The 5,362-nt window shown below is 41.0% G+C and overlaps 1 non-coding gene across 1 annotated transcript; it reads left to right on the top strand.

The window, feature by feature from the left end:
- The first annotated feature begins 5,041 nt into the window (after positions 1-5,041).
- LOC112745498 (small nucleolar RNA R71) lies at positions 5,042-5,149 on the top strand. Its single transcript, XR_003173423.1, has one exon. It is a non-coding gene; the product is annotated as a small nucleolar RNA R71 (small nucleolar RNA).
- Positions 5,150-5,362: the final 213 nt, after the last annotated feature.

Here is a 5,362-nt window from a genome sequence, read left to right as displayed (position 1 = left end):
AAAATAATGAAAACATCCCTAAAAGTAACTAGATCCTACTAAAAACATACTAAAAACAATGCCAAAAAGCATATAAATTATCCGCTCATCACAACACCAAACTTAAATTGTTGCTTGTCCCCAAGCAACTGAAAATAAAATAGGATAAAAAGAAGAGAATATACTATAAATTCCAAACTACCAATGAAACATAGCTCCAATCAGATGAGCGGGACTTGTAGCTTTTTGCCTCTTGAATAGTTTTGGCATCTCACTTTATCCATTGAAGTTCAGAATGATTGGCATCTATAGGAACTTAGAGTTCAGATAGTGTTATTGATTTTCCTAGTTCAGTATGATGATTCTTGAACACAGCTATTTTATGAGTCTTGGCCGTGGCCCTAAGCACTTTGTTTCCAGTATTACCACCGGATACATAAATGCCACAGACACATAATTGGGTGAACCTTTTCAGATTGTGACTCGGCTTTGCTAAAGTCCCCAATTAGAGGTGTCCAGGGTTCTTAAGCACACTCTTTTTTTTTTTTGCTTTGGACCTTGACTTTAACCGCTCAGTCTCAATTTTTCACTTGACACCTACACGCCACAAGCACATGGTTAGGGACAGCTTGGTTTAGTCGCTTAGCCTAGGATTTTATTCCTTTAGGCCCTCCTATCCACTGATGCTCAAAACCTTGGGATCCTTTTTATTACCCTTGCCTTTTGGTTTTAAGGGTTATTGGCTTTTTGCTCTTGCCTCTTGGTTTTAAGAGCTTTGGCTTTTTCTACTTGCTTTTTCTCTCTCTTTTTTTTTCTATTTTTTTCGCTATTTTTTTTTCTTTTTTTTTTTCTGCAAGCTTTGTTCTTTGCTGCTTTTTCTTGCTTCAAGAATCATTTTTATGATTTTTCAGATTATCAAATAACATGTCTCCTTATCATCATTCTTTCAAGAGCCAACATATTTAACATTTTTAAACAACAACTTCAAAAGACATATGCACTGTTCAAGCATTCATTCAGAAAACAAGAAGCATTGTCACCATATCAATATAATTAAACTAAGTTCAAGGATAAATTCAAAACTCATGTACTTCTTATTCTTTTGAATTAAAACATTTTTCATTTAAGAGAGGTGATGGATTCATAGGACATTCACAACTTTAAGACAAAGTTACTAAATACTAATGATCATGTAATAAGACACAAATATGGATAAGCACTTAACATAGAAAACGAAAAATAGAGAAAGTAAGAACAAGGAATGAGTCCACCTTAGTGATGGTGGCGTTTCCTTCTTGAGGAACCAATGATGTCCTTGAGCTCTTCTATGTCTCTTCCTTGTCTTTGTTGCTCCTCCCTCATTGCTTTTTGATCTTCTCTTATTTCATGAAGGATGATGGAGTGCTCTTGATGTTCCACCCTTAATTGTCCCATGTTGGAACTTAATTCTCCTAGGGAGGTGTTGATTTGCTCCCAAAAGTTTTGTGGAGGGAAGTGCATCTCTTGAGGAATCTCAGGGATTTCTTGATGATGAGCTTCTCTATGCTCTCTTGATTGCTCTATCTTTTTCTTAGTGATGGACTTGTCCTCTTCAATGAGGATATCTCCCTCTATGTCAATCCCAGCCGAATTGCATAGGTGGCAAATGAGGTGGGAAAAGGCTAACCTTGCCATAGTGGAGGACTTGTCAGCCACCTTGTAGAGTTCTTGAGGTATAATCTCATGAACTTCCACCTCTTCTCCAATCATGATGCTATGGATCATGATGGCCCGGTCTATAGTAACTTCAGACTGGTTGCTAGTAGGAATGATTGAGCATTGAATGAACTCCAACCATCCTCTAGCTACAAGCTTAAGGTCCAGTCTTCTTAGTTGAACCGGCTTGCCTTTGGAGTCAATCTTCCATTGAGCTCCTTCCACACATATGTCCATGAGGACTTAGTCCAACCTTTGATTAAAGTTGACCCTTCTAGTGTAGGGGCGTTCATCTCCTTGCATCATGTTTGGCAAGTTGTACGCCAACCTCACATTTTTCGGACTAAAGTCTAAGTATTTTCCCCGAACCATGGTGAGATAATTCTTTGGGTTCGGGTTCTTACTTTGATCATGGTTCCTAGTGATCCATGCATTAGCATAGAACTCTTGAACCATTAGGATGCCGACTTGTTGGATGGGGTTTGTTAGAACTTCCCAACCTCTTCTTTGAATTTCATGTCGGATCTCCGGATACTCATTTCTCTTGAGTTTAAAAGGGACCTCGGGGATCACCTTCTTCTTGGCCACAACATCATAGAAGTGGTCTTGATGAGCTTTGGAGATGAACCTTTCCATCTCCCATGACTCGGCGGTGGAAGCTTTTGTCTTCCCTTTCCCTTTTCTAGAGGATTCTCCGGTCTTAGGTGCCATCAATGGTAGTGAAAAAACAAAAAGCTTATGCTTTTACCACACCAAACTTAGAATTTTGCTCGCCCTCGAGCAAGAGAAGAAAGAATAGATGAAGAAGAAGAAGAAAATATGGAGAAGAGGGGGGAGGTGTATTTCGGCCAAGAAGAGGAAGAGAGCGTTGTGTTGTGTGAAAATGAGGAAGAATGGAGGGCTTTATATAGGGAAGGGAGGAGGGGTAAGGTTCGGCCATAAGGGTGGATTTTGGGTGGGAAATTGATTTTGAATTTTGAAGGTAGGTTTATGGGGAATAGTGGATGGATGTGAGTGGTGAAGTGGTTATAGGGAAGAGAGATTGAGGTGATTGGTGAAGAGTTTTGGGGAAGAGTGTTAATGGGATTGTGTGAAAGAGAGGTGAGAAGAAGTGAGTGGAGGTAGGTGGGGATCCTGTGGGGTCCACAGATCCTGAGGTGATCCTGTGGGGTCCACAGATCCTGAGGTGTTCAAGGATTTACAACCTTACACCAAATTGGGCATGCAAAATGACCTTGCACACAACTCTGGGCGTTCAGCGCCAGATTGGTGCTTGTTCTGGGCGTTGAACGCCCATTTGTAGCCTATTTCTGGTGTTGAACGCCAGAACCATGCTTGTTCTGGGCGTTTAGCGCCAGCTCTTCTCCAGGGTGCATTTCTGGCGTTCAAACGCCCAGATGCTGCCCATTTCTGGCGTTCAGCGCCAGAACCATGCTCTGTTCTGGCGTTGAACGCCCAAAACATGCTTCTTACTGGCGTTTAAACGCCAGTAAGGTCTTCCTCCAGGGTGTGATTTTTCTTCTGCTGTTTTTGATTCCGTTTTCAATTTTTATGTTTATTTTGTGACTCCACATGATGATGAACCTAATAAAACATGAAAAACAATGAAAATTAGATAAATAAACATTGGGTTGCCTCCCAACAAGTGCTTCTTTAATGTCAATAGCTTGACAGTGGGCCCTCATGGAGCCTCACAGGTGTGCAGAGCATTGTTGAGACCTCCCAACACCAAACTTAAAGTTTGGATATGGGGGTTTGACACCAAACTTAGAGTTTGGTTGTGGCCTCCCAATACCAAACTTAGAGTTTGACTATGGGGGCTTTGTTTGACTCTGCTTTGTGAGAAGCTCTTTATGCTTCCTCTCCATGGATGCAGAGAGAGATCCTTGAGTTGTAAACACAAGGTTGTCCTCGTTTAGTTGAAGGATCAATTCTCCTCTGTCCACATCAATCACAGCTCTTGCTGTGGCTAGGAAGGGTCTTCCAAGGATGATGAATTCATCCTCATCCTTCCCAGTATCTAAGATTATGAAATCAGCAGGGATATAAAGGCCTTCAACCTTTACTAACACGTCCTCTACTTATCCATAAGCCTGTTTTTTTTTGAATTGTCTGCTATCTCTAATGAGACTTTAGTGGCATGCACCCCAAAGATTCCCATTTTCTCTATTACAGAGAAGAGCATGAGGTTTATTCCTGAACCAAGGTCACACAGAGCCTTAAAGATCATGGTGCCTATGGTACAAGGTATTAAGAACTTTCCAGGATCCTGTTTCTTCTGAGGCAATGCCAGTTGATCCAGATCACTTAGTTCATTGGTGAACAAGGGAGGTTCATCTTCCCAAGTTTCAATGCCAAATAATTTGGCATTCAGCTTCATGATTGCACCAAGAAACTTGGCAGTTTGCTCTTCAGTAACATCCTCATTCTCTTCAGAAGAGGAATACTCATCAGAGCTCATGAATGGCATAAGGAGGTTCAATGGAATCTCTATAGTCTCTAGATGAGTCTCAAATTCCTTTGGTTCCTCAGAGGGAAACTCCTTATTGATCACTGGACATCCCAGGAGGTCTTCCTCACTGGGATTCACGTCCTCTCCTTCCTTTACAGGTTCGGCCATGGTGATCAATTCAATGGCCTTGCACTCTCCTTTTGGATTTTCTTCTGTATTGCTTGGGAGAGTACTAGGAGGAATTTCAGTGATCCTTTTACTCAGCTGGCCCACTTGTGATTCCAAATTTCTAATGGAAGACCTTGTTTCATTCATGAAACTTACAGTGGCCACTAAGTTTGCTAAATTAGAGGTATTTTGTCCAGAGTTCTCTATCTGTTGCTGAGTGGATGATGGAAAAGGTTTACTATTGTTAAACCTGTATCTTCCACCATTATTAAAGCCTTGTTGAGGCTTTTGTTGATCCTTCGATGAGAGATTTGGATGATTTCTCCATGATGGATTATAGGTGTTTCCATAAGGTTCACCTAAGTAATTCACCTCTGCTATTGCAGGGTTCTCAGAATCATAAGCTTCTTCTTCAGAAGATGCCTCTTGAGTACTGTTGGATGCAGCTTGCATTCCATTCAGACTCTGAGAAATCATATTGACTTGCTGAGTCAATATTTTGTTCTGAGCCAGTATGGCATTCAGAGTATCAATTTCAAGAACTCCCTTCTTCATAGGCGTCCCATTATTCACAGGATTCCTCTCATAAGTGTACATGAATTGGTTATTAGCAACCATGTCAATGAGTTCTTGAGCTTCTGCAGGCATTTTTTTTAGGTGAATGGATCCACCTACAGAAGTATCCAATGACATTTTAGCCAATTCAGATAGACCATCATAGAATATATCCAGGATGGTCCATTCTGAAAGCATGTCAGAAGGATACTTTTTGGTCAGTTCTTTGTATCTCTCCCAAGCTTCATAGAGGGATTCACCTTCTTTCTGTCTGAAGGTCTGAACATCCACTCTAAGCTTACTCAGCTTTTGAGGAGGAAAGAACTTGGCTAAGAAAGCCTTGACCAGCTTATCCCAAGAGTTCAGGCTATCCTTAGGTTGAGAGTCCAACCATATCCTAGCTCTGTCTCTTACAGCAAAAGGGAAAAGCATGAGCCTGTAGACCTCAGCATCTACTCCATTAGTCTTAACAGTATCACATATCTACAAGAATTCAGTTAAGAACTGAAAAGG

Source organism: Arachis hypogaea, chromosome 14, assembly GCF_003086295.3.
Source record: "Arachis hypogaea cultivar Tifrunner chromosome 14, arahy.Tifrunner.gnm2.J5K5, whole genome shotgun sequence".
In the NCBI taxonomy this organism is placed as follows: Eukaryota; Viridiplantae; Streptophyta; class Magnoliopsida; order Fabales; family Fabaceae; genus Arachis; species Arachis hypogaea.
Note: the sequence above shows the minus strand (reverse complement) of the source record. Positions and strands in the feature narration are given on the sequence as shown.